At 47.7% G+C, this 16,212-nt stretch overlaps 2 protein-coding genes across 12 annotated transcripts in view; both read left to right on the top strand.

Moving 5' to 3' along the window:
- The window catches only part of LOC140898209 (uncharacterized), a 63,139-nt gene that overhangs the window by 14,798 nt on the left and 32,129 nt on the right, over positions 1-16,212 (top strand). The gene's annotated exons all lie outside the window — the stretch shown is intronic.
- LOC140898214 (uncharacterized) overlaps positions 5,341-16,212 on the top strand; it is a 43,001-nt gene continuing 32,129 nt past the window's right edge. For 3 of the 11 annotated variants that reach the window (XM_073311735.1, XM_073311730.1, XM_073311729.1), the window contains exon 1: positions 5,343-5,382. The gene's annotated coding sequence lies outside the window, so the exon portion shown is untranslated. Of the gene's footprint in view, positions 5,383-5,553; positions 5,809-16,212 lie in introns of those variants that run through there. The other 8 variants (XM_073311734.1, XM_073311726.1, XM_073311737.1 and 5 more) reach the window with 6 other exon arrangements.

The following is a 16,212-nucleotide window of genomic DNA, read 5'->3' as shown; positions in this document are numbered from 1 at the left end:
GGGACTTCCCCCGTTCGCCACGAGTTTTCAAAGATAATGGCCAATGGCTCTGCAATCACAGCCGCCAATTCCTTCAGCACTCTCGGATGCAACTCGTCCGGCCCCATGGACTTGTGCACGTCCAGCGTTTCTAAATAGTCCCTAACCACCTCTATCTCCACAGAGGGCTGGCCATCTCTTCCCCATTTTGTGATGCCCAGCGCAGCAGTCTGGGAGCTGACCTTGTTAGTGAAAACAGAGGCAAAAAAAGCATTCACCTAGGCCAGATTTTTAAAGGCCGAATGTACTTAGATGGTTTTAAAAATCCCACTAGTCACCTAAATACCTTTAAAAATCTTGCCCTAAGGGCACTGGACTATACTGTAGGAAATCTTTCTCAAAGGCAAATGTCTACTGAAAGTTTTGCTACATAGATATACAGCCCCCAAGATAGATTAACATCCACAGTTATGAAATTTAAAAACCAAACAACCCCCCCACCGCCCCACCAACTACTAAATACATTATGTGTTCTTGTTTGCGCTTTTTTGTTCCTGGGCCTTTAGAGGGCACTACTTTCATACTTCTGCTGTTATCTCTGCCAAAGAATCCATCTACCTAAAATGGTTGTACATGTCAATACAGTTTTGGACTCCAGTAACATGTGCCAAACCCTTTCTAACGGAAAATGGGTTAAAAATTCTTAATCTCCCCATCCTGCAAACACTGAAGTACACACTTAACTCTTCTATTGCTTCATTGGTTGCACATATAAATGAAGTTTTTTCAACTGGATTGTTTATACTTCTAATTGCATATTTTAATTCCATAGCCTTTTATGTGTACTATTTATTTTATTATGACACACTTCAGTGATATTCTTCATTCTGTTTACTTATGTAGTAAAAACACACATTTTATCAGCATTGAGGACCCAGACTATAAAGCTGACTCAGATGTTAAATGCACCATTATTGTTCGTGTCTTGAGAACTTTGATACTCCCTGTGTGGCTAACACAGAGAGTTATTTGCATCTGACTGGCTGCAGCCCCCCATTTTTGTGCGTGTCATGTAAAGCCACTTAAAGTATTTTAAACTAAAGGAATTAACAGACTCCCCCATTTCCCTTATACCCTTTCCCTTTATTTACTAAGGACTTCTCTACATGGTGTGACAATAAAAGCGTGAAGCTAAGAAACTTAAGTTACAGTGCTTTAAACCCTCATGTGGACATGCTGATAGGATCATGCATAAGTAGTGGCTTTAGTTTTGACAATTGGAGTCAGAGCAATCAGAAGATTTCAGGAACCCTTCCCCAAAACACTAGCAACCATCAAGCCTTTGACCTGTCTTGACCATTTAAAAAGTTTTATATAGTCCAGGTGTAACACACATTTATTTATTATTCCTGAATGTTGCTCTGGATAGAAAAACCTTTGCAATATTTCACAGGTATCAATTTTGGCCTGGCAAAATATAAATAAATGGTTCAAGGTTAAAATTTAAGGCGACCTCGCTCCTTCTTTCTGCCCTGCTCTGATCAGAACGTCTTTCATGAACAGGAGAATGAAGGCCTGGTAGTGTCATGGTAGAGCCTATTGTGCACAGAGCGTGTGTTGGCCTAGAGGTCCAGTGATCCACTCTATAAACAATGTATAGATAGTGATGGCACTCATGTCCCATTAGAATTAACCAGGTGATCCACATTTTTGGTGCTTTAACTCTAAAGATTCTTCTTTGATCTCAGCTTCTACCTGCTTGCTAACCACATGAGATATAAATCTTATCTGTTACTAGCTATGTGCTCACAGGAAAATTTTACTCACAAACACAGCACCAGGCCCCATCACTGTGAATTGGGCTGTGAAATGTACCAGGACTGACAGAAGGAAAATAAACACAGACTCCCCTAGTAACATTATAGTTCAGACCTTTTTTCCAGACAGCCACTGCTGCTCCAGCTCTCTCTGTGTTCCTAGCTTGTAGCAACTTAAATCTTCTCAGCACTATGGAAACACCAATCAGTTCCTGAGAGACTGTGAATGTCAATGGGAGCCAGGCACCTTCCTGCCAGATTCATAGGTTTGTAAGGCTGCCCCTTCATCCTCCCAATCTCCCTATAGGGTGTGGAGGTGTTAATCACCTTTTTCTGAGGGGCAGAAGTGGAGGTTAATCCCAGGGGAAAGAGACTGAAAGTCTCACTGTGGATCTCAAATCACTGGGCTCTGTGATGGTGCAGCACAGTGGGGTGGGGGAGGCAGGGCCATCCCTAGGGGTGTGTGGGGCCTGGGACATAGATGCTTAATTTCTATCTGCTGGGGCTCCCACTCCACCCCTTCCCCCAAGGACCCACCCCCACCCCGCCTCTTCCTGCCCCCACTCTGCCCCTCCCCCTTGATCCTCTCCCCTCCACCCCAGTGCCACCGCGAAACAGCTGATCGGCAGTAAGTGCTGGGAGGGAGGGGGAGGTTGGTAGGGCGGCTCCTCCTCACGCTTTCCTGCCTCACCTCACCACCCACCTCCTCACAAAGAGCAGGGCCTGGGGCAGTCACCCCAATTAACTGTACCCTAGGGATGGCTCTGCGGGGAGGTGAAATCCACCCCACATCCCAGGGCAAGGGCATGGGCTTCCAGCCCACCCCCTTGATTGGCAGTCACTGCTAGCAGGGCCACTGGGTGGAAGTGCTGGATGCAGTCCCTCTGCATCACTTGCTCACTGGAGATTCCTGCCATGGTGCCCAGGGAAGTGGCTGCACTGCATGGTCATGCTGTACATCCCTCCTCCATGCTCTCATAGGGGTATTTTATTTGCTGTGGGTGGGTTTCACCCAGAGAGAGGGAGAGGCAGTGGGAACTAGCTGTCAGGGGATCCCAGCTCCTTAACCCTGTATCCAGGGAAATACCATGCTACTTCCTGAAGGTAACACACAGAGACATGAAGACAATGTAAATACAGTTCGGAAGGGGAGAACTTCAGCTACCACAAGAATAAGATAGAATTCACAGTGTTGCCAACTCATGATTTTTGTCATGAGTCTCATGTTACTTATTGTTTTCCTTAAAGCCCCAGCTCCTGGAGTCAAGTGGATATGTGACAATTTCAGCCTTCAGTCTTAAAGAAAAAGTATGTTTCTAGCCCTTGTGGCTGTGGAGAACGCTTCAAAATATGACCCCAGTGCACCCTAAAGCGCAAAAAGTGGAAGGCAAATAAAGAGAACTCCAAAGCTGTTATTTTTACATAACCTCATGATTTTTGAACTTTTGGGGTTGGCAGTACTGGAGAAACTTCTCAGCAGTTCCAGGATCCTTGCTTCTGCCTGCTTTAGAGTTACAGTCACTGAGCTATATTGTCTGGGCTTGTGTTGTTCTGTCCCCTTGCCCCACCACAGCCATCCTTTGGGGGCGAGGGGGACACATAGGCTCTAGCTGCAGGCTGGGAAGCAGCATCGGTCCAGGCACAGCCGGGGAGATGCTGAAGAAGTGTCACTCCAGGTTGATTCTTTTCCCGAGTGGCTGCTGTTGTGCCCAATCTGGCAGTGCTCTGGATGCCTGCCCCTCCCTTGAACCGTCTGCCCCCCCCCCAGGCTCTGGCTGTCCCATTGCTTATTCTGCTACCCCAGGCTGAGTGGATGTGCTCCTTCAGGGATGGTTGCAGGGTTGGTGTGATCCCCGCCCCACTGGACTCTGGGAAGGGCCATGTCCCAGGCTGTGAGTTCCAGGCATGGGGGAGGGAAGCAGAGGAGCTGCCCCTAGGTGCCACAGACAGTGGCACTGGCCTGGGTTCCCCCTTTCCTCCACCTACCCCTCTTCTTGAACTGCCCCCCTTGTCCTGCCCAGCTGTTAGAGAGGAGCCTGCCTCATTCATCTCTGTGGGTGCTTCACTCCCTGGATCTCAGTGCCAGTGACCAGATCTCAGAAAACATTTAGGCACCTAACACCATAGAAGCGAGGAGCCTAAATACCTTTGAGGATCTGGGCCTATGTATCTGTTCACTTATTCTCACCTCGCACCGTCTCAGCATTATGCCCCTGTAGCATGCACCAAGCATGCCTATTCTAAACTCTTCTTCACCTCAGTATGAGCTCAACATGCACTGAGCATGCTAGTCCCTTCCCAGTCCCTGACACAGAATACGGGTCTGTCATGCTTTAGTGCAGTGAGCCCAGCCCAGCAGAGAGCTCCCTGCTCTCCACTGCTTTCTTCAGCTAATGCTTAGGCCAGGTCTACACTACAGAGCTATATCAATATAACAACATCGCTCGTAAGTGTGAAAAATCCACACCCCCATGAGCAATGTAGTTATGCCAACCTAATCCCCCGTGTAGACAGCGCTGCATGGATGAGAGAGCTTCTTGCCTTTTCGGTAAGTGGATTAACTATGCTGATGGGAGAAGCTTTCCCATCAGCACAGTAGTGTCTTCACTAAGGAGTTTCAGCAGCACAGCTGTAGTGCTGTACATGAAGATAACTCAAGCCCCTAGTGTCTTCCTTGGTTGGCTTTTTCTAGTACTGAGGTGAGGGGAGTCTGGGGAGTGGCTCCCGCCCTGGAGCCCAAAGAAGCAATTCTCCTGTGGCGGGAGAGGAGCACTGACAGGAGATGCTGCTGCAGTTACAGCTAGTTACAGGGGCAGCTTCTTTGAACTGGACTCAGAAGGGTTGCAGCCACTGAATCACACTGTGCATTGAAACATTCTGGCAGTGGTGTGGTCTGAATTAGACACCTTGCTGCAAATTGTCCCTGACTTTCCCTGGCAGCTGGAGGGTGTTTGCAGAGAGGATTTGCTCTCTCTCTGTCCTCCCATTGACACCATGGGATCTATGCATGATGCTCCCCCTTAATGCTGGGAAAGGCAAGTCCTGTATGCAACCACCCCCTCCTCACCACACCACAACCAGCAGAGGTGAAAGTAAGCGGTACGGTAAGGCATACTGGCAAGAGCTGGTACACAGCTGACTGTACTGGCAGGACCCTGGGCTCCCAGCAGTGGCCGGAGCCCCTGGCCCTTTAGATCGCTGCCAGAGCCCCACAGCTGGAGCCCCGCTGCTGCAGCCCTGGGGTAGCAGCGGCAGACAGAGCCCCTGACCCTTTAAATTGCCACCAGAGCCCCGATGCGGGAGCCCTGGGGTAGCGGTGGTGGCCGAGAGCCCCAGGGCTCTGGCAGCAATTTAAAAGGCCTGTGGCCCTGGCTGCTGCCACAGCTACAGCTACCATGGGGCTCTGGTGGTGATTTAAAGGGCCCAGGCTCCCAGCTCCCTGGGCCTTTTAAATCGCTGCCCGAGCCCAGGGTAGCAGCGTGACTGAAAGGGCCCACAGATTCAAAGGCCCTACCCCTTCCTCTTGAGGCTTGCCTTCTGGTTGAGGCCTACCCCCACTTGCTCAGGACTGCAGCCCTTCGTACGGGTAAGTCACCTGAGTTACTTTCACCCCTGACAACCAGTCTCAGAGCCTGGGGTGCATGGACTTGGGCTGCGGGTCTGGAAATAGCAGTGTAGTCATAGGGCTCCTAGAAAAAGAGTAGCTGCCATGCAATTGGTTTATCGCTAGGACCCAGAAGGAGCTGGGGAGGAGGGAGTGATCAACAGCATCCCTCCGTCCTGGCAGTAGGAAGTGAACTGCACTGAGTCTACAGTAACCCTTTGTTACTGTGGGGAGTCCACGCTTCTTGCAAGATCCTCGAGCCCCGGCTGCAGCCCGGAGAGGGGAATCTCGAGCAGTAACATTCCCGCTGCTCCGCAGGCCTCTCCCAGAGCAGAGCCCCCAGCCTGGCCAGGACACCCCTTAACGGGAAGATCCTTGCTCCCAAAGAAGGCACCACTGGGGGGGAAGGTAAGAGAGACCTTCCCATCCTTCCCCCGCCCCCCACAGGGAGCTGTGCCAGCCCTAGGCTGGCTGCGATTCCCTGCACTGCGTATAGGAAAGATGGCCGCCACCTCTCATTGTTTGCAGTGAGAATGAAGCCAGCCTGCTCCAGGATCAGTGTGGGACAGGGACATCTGGGGAGCCGGAGCTGGAAGGGGGCTGAAGCGAAGCAGGGGACTCTGAGAGCCAGGGGGCATGGGCGGGGAGGCAGGGATGTGTGAGGGACAGGAGGTGGGTGAACAGATGTGTGAAGGGGCAGGATGGGGCCACGGGGATGTGGGGCCGCTGAAAGGAGGCTGAGGGAATACACAGAAATTGGGGGTAGAGGGAGAATTCTGGGGAGCAGAGCTGGAACAGAGGGGAAACTGAGTGGGGGATAAAGAGAAGGAAAGGGGGGCTGTGGGGAGGCTGGAAGGAGAATATGAGAGCAAATGGAGACTGGCTGGGGAGGGGAGAGCTAGAGGGTAGCAGAAGGGAGAATGATGGTGAGAGATACAGTGGCAGCTCCCCCCAGCCCATGGGGCAGGAGAGGGGAAGGGGGCTGCCCTACCCAGCAGCCAGTGGGTTGTTGTTTTTACTGCAGATAGTCAAAAGAAGCATGGGGGGTGGGGGGGGAGACAGGGGATTAACCCCTAAGAATTCATACCCAACAAGGTAAATATCCTCATGAAACCTGCACCGCTTGCATGCACACCCCCCCCCCCGCTGTTCCCCATTTATTATTTCATTTTTTTAAGACACTCATGATTTGGGGGGTCTGAATGTTTCGGGCTGACAGGGCTAACCAGGGTCCTGCTCTGATTTCTGTGCAACGTCAAACCAGAGGTGCTGCCAGGAACAACAGAGGGTGGGGCCAGGTGGGCAAATGAGATCAGCCTCTGCCTGACCGTGGGGGGCTGCAGGGGCAGTGCACAGAGGGTCAGTCATTGGTGCAGCCATCAGAGGGCTCTGGTTATTGCCAAGGAAGAGGAGGCTGTTGTTTGTCTTTCTCTGCTCATGATATCAGAGCACTAGAGTTCAGTCCCTGGGGCAGATGCTGCAGCCTCCTCCATTGTGATCTGGGAGCCCAGACTGAGCAGTTGCTGCTCCCCTAATGGGGGTGGGGGTGGGTCGGTGCGCTTTTACAAACTGCTGCTGACACTGTTTGCTGCCAGGAGCAATTACTGATGCCTAGGGGTTCTCCTGGGCTGCCCTGTCACAATATGCTGCCTCTGCTGTTCCCCATCCTCTAGTCCAGTGGCTCTCAACCTTTCTAGACTACTGTACCCCTTTCTGGAGTCTGATTTGTCTTGTGTACCCCAAGTTTCACCTCACTTAGAAACTACTTGCTTACAAAATCAGACCTAGAAATACAAAGATGTCACAGCTACTACTGAAAAATTGCTGACTTTTTCATTTTTACCATATAATTATAAAATAAATCAACTGGAATATAAATATTGTACTTACATTTCAGTGTGTGTGTATATAGAGCAGTATGAATAGGGCCCTAACAAATTCCCAGCCATGAAAAACGTGTCATGGACCATGAAATCTGGTCTTTTGTGTGCTTTTACCCTATACTATACTGATTTCAACTGGGGAGACCAGTTTTCTCAAACTGGGGGTCCTGACCCAAAAGGGAGTTGCAGGGGGGGTCACAAGGTTATTTTAGGGCAGTCACAGGTATTGCCACCCTTACTTCTGCACTGCTACCTTCAGGGCTGGGTGGCCAGAGAGCAGGGGCTGCTGACTGAGGGCCCAGCTGTGCAGGCAGCAGCGCAGAAATAAGGGTGGTAATACCATACCAGGCCGTCCTTACTTCTGTGCTGCTGCTGACGGCGGCTCTGCCGTCAGAGCTGGGATCCCAGCCAGCAGCCGCCACTCTCCAGCTGCCCAGGTCTGAAGGCAGTGCCACTGCCTGCAACCCCCCACTACAATAACCTTGCAGTCCCTTCCAACTCCTTTTTGGGTAAGGGCCCCTCCAATTACAACACTGTGAAATTTCAAATTGAAATAGCTGAAATCATGACATTTATGATTTTTAAAATCTTAGGACCATGAAATGACCAAAATGGACTGTGAATTTGGTAGGGCCCTAAGTATAAACAAGTCATTGTATGAAATTTTAGTTTGTACTGACTTTGCTAGCGCTTTTTATGTAGCCTGTTCAAGGGCACCAGAGCCTTCCCAAAAATGGGGAGAGGGGCAGGCCCTGCCCCTGGCCAAGCCAGAAGCTGGAGTAGGGCTGGGAGGGCCGAAAGCATCCCCCTGCCTGTGTCCCTACCCAGGGCAGGTGGAGGGACCCAGGTTCCCCACAGCTGCCCACGCGGCTCTCCCTGACCTGGTTCTGGCAGAAGGGGGATTGGGGGCTCAGAGCCACAGCCCGGCCATGATAAGAGCTGGACGGGCAGCTGTGGTGGACCCTCCATCTGCTCGTGGTGTGGGGGACCCGAGCAGCCCATGGTCTGTGTCCCTGCCCAGCGCAGGTGGAGGGTTCACAGCTGCCTGCAGGATGGCTCTCACTCTGGCCGGGCTGCAGCTCCGAGGCCACCCCCGGCCAGAGGCAGGTCAGGGAGAGCCATGGGGGCAGTGGTGGGGAGCCAGCACGAAGTCGTGGTCCTGTCCTAGGCCAGGCGGGGAATCCGGGTGGTGGGGACATGGGCCAGAGGCGGCTCTCAAAACCCCGCCCCCACCGTGGACAGGTGGGGGGTCTGCATGCAGCTCCCCACAGCTGCCTGGGCTCCCCAGCTCCAGTTGGGCTCCACTCTTGCCTGACCGGGGGGGAGGGCTTCGGGGGGAAGAGGAAGGGAAGGGGGCAGGAGGGCCCTGGCTCCCTGCTCCCCTCCAATTCCAGTGCCACTGAGCCTGTAAAACTATGCAAATATCTGGATGAGTTGATGTACCCCTTAGAAGTCCTCTGCATACCCCCAGGGGTACACATACCCCTGGTTGAGAATCACTGCTGTAGTCCAGGAGTAGCTACTTCTGATGGGTGGGGACATTTTACATCACCATTTGCTACCTCTCCCCGTTCTCCATCCTCTGCTTTTCTTTTATCTCCTGGGCCAGGAGGTAGCAAGTTGTGATAGATGGTTGGAGTGGAGGGGCTTTCTCTCATCACAGTTTGTTACCGTTGTGAAATCTCTGTTTTAAATGTGGACATAAAGAAAGAAAGGTATTTTCTGTAACTTGGAAAAGCATTCCACAGAGTTAAACCTCAGGGAAATTATATGTAAAACTCTGAATGAAGGTATTGTTATATGTTTATGGCCTAATCTATAATGGAAAGAGACTAATAGAGTTTCTATAGGAAACAAGCAGTTAGTGCACACAAAACAACTGGAACTAGTGTAAAGCAGTGTAAACCTTATTTTCAATACTTACAAATACCTGTTAAATAGAAGCAATTAGGCAGCAAATCTACCATTGTTCCTTTACACAGACTCTCTTCCGCCCCCCCCCCCCCCTTTGCCGCTGTTACGCATATTGAACAAGTTTTCAACATAATATGCACATCTGTATTTTGGCACACACCTGTGAGCATATTGCCCTCTGATCTTATTTCAGAGACATTTTCTCAGACCTTTTCCTCACTACTGAAACCAAAGTGCCTTGTCCTCACTGTGTTTTTATGTCAGAATAGCTCCTGTGCCTTAGTTACCCTGAGGTTAAACCCCCCCCCCCCACCTATTTTAACAGTGAGGAAAAAGGCCTCAGGGCTAGATTGACCAAGGGACTTGGGCATTGTGATACTGAGCGCGGCAATGCCTACTTTTAAGCACCTAGAATGTCACAGGAACAAAGCTGTGATCCACAAAGCCTGAGTTAGGTACTATGAATGGTGGGAAATAGGTGCCTGAGAATGCCATCCACAAAAGCCAGCCGGGAGCAACCTAAGCTAGCCCATGGGAGATGCCCATCAGAGGGAAGTTTCCTAAGTGTCATCCCTCTCACAGAGGTTGGCATCTAAGTTCCCACTACAGGTGGGCATCTGGCTCTGCCTAGCAATCCAAAAATGGGAACCCCTCACCTGGAGCCTAAGATGTTTCTTGAGAGAATGAGCTAGGCAAGTGCCTAACTCCACACAAAACAGCCCCTGACAGAGGTGGTGGTGCCCACCTTATAACTTTTAGCCCTGGGGTATGAGTTAAAGGTGAGTGGTTACTCCACATCCACCTCCTGTGGCCAGGTTTTGAATGGGACCTGATCCAATAGGCAGCCTCTGAGCTTACCTACCAGATAGGGCCCTGCATGGAATTCAGGCATTCACCTACCTGTCGTCCCTGCTTTGTGAACCACTTTCTATGTATTGCTTATCGAGTCACTGTACAGCTAGGCCAATATGCTCTGCACGCACAGCAATAGCTAGTATGACACTAGTGAAATATTGCAACGGCTTATTTACACAGGGCAACATTCGGAATAGTTAGGCCATTTTAGATTTGGTTTTGGTGAGTAGTGAGGAGCTCATAGAAGAAATGGTTGTAGGGGACAACCTTGGTTCAGGCAATCATGAGCTAATTCAGTTCAAACTAAATGGAAGGATAAACAAAAATAGATCTGTGACTAGGGTTTTTTATTTCAAAAGAGCTAACTTAAAAAAATTAAGGAAATCAGCTAGGGAAGTGGATTGGACTGAAGAACTTGTGGATCTAAAGGCAGAGGAGGCATGGAATGATTTCAAGTCAAAGTTGCAGAAACTATCAGAAGCCTGCATCCCAAGAAAGGGGGGAAAATTCATAGGCAGGAGTTGTAGACCAAGCTGAATGAGCAAGCATCTCAGAGAGGTGATTAAGAAAAGGCAGAAAGCCGACAAGGAGTGGGAGATGGGAGGGATCAGCAAGGAAGGCTACCTTATTGAGGTCAGAACATGTTGGGATAAAGTGAGAAAGGCCAAAAGCCATGTAGAGTTGGACCTTGCAAAGGGAATTAAAACCAATAATAAAAGGTTCTATAGCCATATAAATAAGAAGAAAACAAAGAAAGAAGTGGGACCGCTAAACACTGAGGATGGAGTGGAGATTAAGGATAATCTAGACATGGCCCAATATTTAAACAAATACTTTGCCTCAGTCTTTAATGTGGCTAATGAGGGGCTTAGGGATAATGGTAGGACGACAAATGGGAATGAAGATATGGAGGTAGATATTACCACATCCGAGGTAGAAGCCAAACTTGAACCGTTTAATGGGACTAAATCGGGGGGCCCAGATAATCTTCATCCAAGAGTATTAAAGGAAGTGGCACATGAAATTGCAAGCCCATTAGCAAAATTTTTTCATGAATCTGTAAAATCAGGGGTTGTACCATATGATGGGAGAATTGCTAACACAATTTTTATTTTTAAGAAAGGAAAAAAAAGTGATCTGGGTAACTACCGGCCTGTTACTTTGACATCTGTAGTATGCAAGGTCTTGGAAAAAATTCTGAAGGAGAAAGTAGTTAAGGACATTGAGGTCAATGGTAATTGGGACAAAATACAACATGGTTTTACAAAAGGTAGATTGTGTCAAAGCAACCTGATCTCCTTCTTTGAGAAGGTAACAGATTCTTTTAAACAAAGGAAACGTAGTGGATCTAATTTATCTCGATTTCATAGAATCATAGAATATCAGGGTTGGAAGGGACCTCAGGAGGTCATCTAAGTCCAACCCCTTGCTCAAAGCAGGACCAATCCCCAATTTTTGCCCCAGATCCCTAAATGGCCCCCTCAAGGATTGAATTCACAACCCTAGGTTTAGCAGGCCAATGCTCAAACCACTGAGCTATCCCTGCCCCCATTTGCCATCAAATGCCATCAGTAAGGCATTTGATATGGTTCCACATGTGGAATTATTAGCTAAATTGGAAAAGATGAGGATCAATATGAAAATTGAAAGGTGGATAAGGAACTGGTTAAAGGGGAGACTGCAACGGGTCACACTGAAAGATGAACTATCAGGCTGGAAGGAGGTTACTAGTGGAGTTCCTCAGGGACCAATCTTATTTATTCTTTTTATTACTGACTTTGGCACAAAAAGCGGGAATGTGCTAATAAAGTTCGTGGATGACACAAAGCTGGGAGGTATTGCCAATACAGAGAAGGACCGGGATATCATACAGGGAGATTTGAATGACCTTGTAAACTGGAGTAATAGTAATAGGATGAAATTTAATAGTGAAAAGTGCAAGGTCATGCATTTAGGGATTAATAACAAAATTTTTTGTTATAAACTGGGGACGCATCACTTGGAAGTAACAGAGGAGGAGAAGGCCTCGGAGTATTGGTTGATCACAGGATGACTATGAGCCGCCAATGTGATATGGCCGTGAAAAAAGCTAATGCGGTTTTGCGATGCATCAGGCGAGATATTTCCAGTAGAGATAAGGAGGTGTTAGTACTGTTATACAAGGCACTGGTGAGACCTCATCTGGAATATTGTGGGTAGATCTGGTCTCCCATGTTTAAGAAAGATGAATTCAAACTGGAACAGGTACAGAAAAGGGCTACTAGAATGATCCAAGGAATGGAAAACCTGTCTTATGAAAGGAGACTCAAAGAGCTTGGCTTGTTTAGCCTAACTAAAAGAAGGCTGAGAGGAGATATGATTGTTCTCTATAAATATATCAGAGGGATAAATACCACGGAGGGAGAAGAATTATTTAAGCTCAGTACCAATGTGGACACAAGAACAAATGGATATAAACTGACCACCAGGAAGTTTAGACTTGAAATTAGACAAAGGTTTCTAACCATCAGAGGAGTGAAGTTCTGCAACAGCCTTCCAAGGGAAGCAGTGGGGGCAAAAGACACATCTGGCTTCAAGACTAAGCTTGATAAGTTTATGGAAGGGATAATATGATGATATAGCCTAATTTTGGCAATTAATTGATCTTCAACTACTGGCAGTAGATATGCCCAGTGGCCTGTGATGGCATGTTAGATGGGATGGGATCTGAGTTACTACAGAGAATTCTTTCCTGGGTGTCTGGCTGGTGAGTCTTGCTCACATGTTCAGGGTTTAGCTGATCGCCATATATGGGGTCGGGAAGGAATTTTCCTCCCGGGCAGATTGGCAGAGGCCCTGGGGGGTTTTCACCTTCCTGTGCAGAGTGAGGCATGGGTCACTTGCTGGAGGATTCTCTGCACCTTGAAGTCTTTAAACCACGATTTGAGGACTTCAGTAGGCCAGACATAGGTTAGGGGTTTGTTACAGGAGTGGGTGGGTGAGATTCTGTGGCCTGTGTTGTGCAGGAGGTCAGACTAGAGGATCATAATGGTCCCTTCTGACCTCAAAGTCTATAATTCTATGATTCACAGCTTCCCTCTTTGCGCTTAAAAAAATCAAATATGGGAAGCAACTGGACTATACAAAACTTTAAAAAAATATTCAAGACCTGTCATAAGGTTGATGATTGACAATGTTTCAGGGAAGGATTTCTGCAGTCTTGTATGGTTGCCCTGACTACCACTGTCAAAACTAAGGCCTCTTGATTTCTGTATAAAAGCGTCCATGCAGGGGTTCAAAGCCCTGTAATTTATGTGCATTAAATTCACACCTTTAGTGTCACACTATGTAGACAAGCCCTTAATAGGTAAAGGGAAGGGTGATAAGAGAAACTGAAGGGGGAAGCCTCTGTTAACATTTTTAGTTTAAAATGTTTTAGCTGGTTTTCCATGACACCCACACAAATCGGGGGCTGCAGACATTCAGATGCAAATACTTCTGCTGGCAAAGGAATAACGATAGCCACACAATCAATATCAGAGTTCTTAAGACATAATAATGGTTTATTTAACATCTGAACCAGCGCTATTATCTGTGTCCTCAATGCTAAGAAAATGCGTGTTTTTTTACCATGGGGTAACTAACCTGCATTAGCTATCCCCACTGTAAAGACAGAGTAGAGACAAGGCACTTCAGTTTCACCAGAAGGCAAACAAGGTGAGGTCAGCACTATGCCTCCCACTGAACCAATGCAAAGGAGTAACCGGATCATTCATTAAAAAAGTCTTGATTTTTGGCAGGACAAAGCAGTAAACTTGTCCGAATGAAAAACATCACTGAAATGTATCATAACAAATGTATCATACATAAAAGGTTATGAAATTAAAACACACAATTAGAAGGATAAACAATTCAGTAGAAATATCAATATCTATGTATGCAACAAATGAAGTAACAGAAGAGTAAAGTGTGGACGTCAGTGTTTGCAGGATGGGATGTTACTTACAGAAATAAGGATTTTTAATAAATTTTCACTTACAAAAGTGTGTGTGTATGGGGGGGCAGGGGAGGAAGCACAAGTTACTGGACGTCAAAAATATTATAGGATTGTACAACCAACTGTTCTGTTGTTACTTCTCCTAAAGAATCCATAATCCTAGAAGTATAAAGCTAATGTGCTCTAAAGGCGCAGAAATCAAAACGCAAATTAAAAGAGCGCAAAATGTATTTAGTTATTTGTTTAATTTCATGATTTTTTGTGTGTGTAATTGATGATTTTTGAATTTTTGCTTTTGTCAGTCTACCTTGGAGTTGTATATCTATATTTAGTTTTAAAAACAGTAGCCATTTATCTTTGAGAAGAATTTCATAAAAGGTACTATTGAGCCCTTGGGGCCAGATTTTTAAAGGGGTTTAGGTAACCTTTAAAAATCTGACCTGTAGTGAATATTTGGTAACCAAGTTCTGTAGATGACTGAGGCTACGTTTTAATCAAGGGTAATTTTTTAGTAAAAGTCATGGACAGGTCATGGGCAGTAAACAAAAATTCACAGCCTGTTACCTGTCCATGACTTTTACTATATACCCCTAACTAAAACTTGGGCAAGGGGGCTGTGGGTGCTCTGGGGGGATGGTCCAGGACCTCCGCTGGTGCTGTGGAGGGAGACAGGCGGTGGTGCGCAGCCCAGGACCCCCACTGATGCTGGGGGGAGGTGGGTGGTGGTGTGTGGCCTGGGACCCCCACTGGTGCTGGGGGGAGGCAGGCAGTGGTTCTCAGCCTGGGACCTCCGTTGCTACTGGGGAGGGTGGGGGGAATGGCAGCGGGCAGCCCGGGACCCCTGCTGTTTCTGGGCCTGGAGGGCGTTGGTGGAGCTGGCAGACTTTCTACTTGACTCCACATGTCCCTGCAGCTCCTAGAGGGAGGGTGGCCAGGGGGTTCTGCATGCTGCTCCCACCACAAATGCCAGCGCTGCAGCTCCCCTTGGCCAGAAACTGCAGCCAATGGGAGGTACAAGGGTGGTGCCTGTGGATGTGGGCAGCATGTGGAGCTCCCTGGCCCCGCCGCCTAGGAACTGCAGTGACATGCCAGTGGAAGCCGAGGAGCCCCCCCCGCCAGGTAAGTGCCGTCTCAGACCCCAACCCCCTGCCCCAGCCCTGATCCCCCTCCCACACACCCAAACTGCTGCTGCTGGTTGCCTCCGTGACAGACATGCAGCCTTAGTGATGACATGTGAAAATGCACTGAGGTGCTGGACAGAGAGGCAAAATAACATTACACAAAGGCATTCCTCATTGGCAGATCAAAGGAAACTGAAGAAGTTTTGACACCAACCCAGGAAATCTGTCAGCCTTGATGCCGTATGATCCTAAAGAATAAACTTGTGTATTAAATTTAAAAAAGAGCAAAAATTTAGATTTGAAAAATAGTGTCGCAGTACGAATAAGAAGTGTTATAGCAGAAACACTGTGAGATGTTTCAGAGTAACAGCCATGTTAGTCTGTATTCGTAAAAAGAAAAGGAGTACTTGTGGCACCTTAGAGATTAAGGAATTTATTTGAGCATAAGCTTTTGTGAGCTACAGCTCACTTCATCAGATGCATCCGATGAAGTGAGCTGTAGCTCACGAAAGCTTATGCTCAAATAAATTCCTTAATCTCTAAGGTGCCACAAGTACTGAGATGTGATTGCTGAAGTTACTATTAGATATTCAATTATTATTTGTTATAAAAGTATGCACAATGAGATCCATCTGCATAGTTTTAACAAAGGTAAACTATGAAGTGCAGCGAGCAATAAAATAAAAAAATTTAAAAGTAAATAATTGAAAGCTATGAAACACCATTTACAGCAGATGACTAGAAAAAGGCAGTACAACTCAGGCAATTGGAACAATAGCTAAGACACAGTTGTGACCTGCTATGAGACATATGAACTGATAAGGGATTCATCTAAACTCTGACCATTATAATTTTTGGAGGGGGGTGTTTGTAAAATATTTCATGGAATCAAGTCTCCATTCACAGATCAGTATGTCATATCAGACAGGGAAGAGCTGCCTTATCTAGACATTGGGATGCACTGGGCCTTTAAGAACACAGCCCTGGGAAGCAATTCCCTGGGATGGAGGGAAAAAAAAACATTTGGTTCCCCACCACCACCCCATTTTTGCAATCACTACAA

Source organism: Lepidochelys kempii, chromosome 14, assembly GCF_965140265.1.
Source record: "Lepidochelys kempii isolate rLepKem1 chromosome 14, rLepKem1.hap2, whole genome shotgun sequence".
Taxonomy (NCBI): domain Eukaryota; kingdom Metazoa; phylum Chordata; order Testudines; family Cheloniidae; genus Lepidochelys; species Lepidochelys kempii.
The sequence above is the reverse complement of the archived record's forward strand: the minus strand, read 5'-3'. Positions and strand labels throughout refer to the sequence as shown.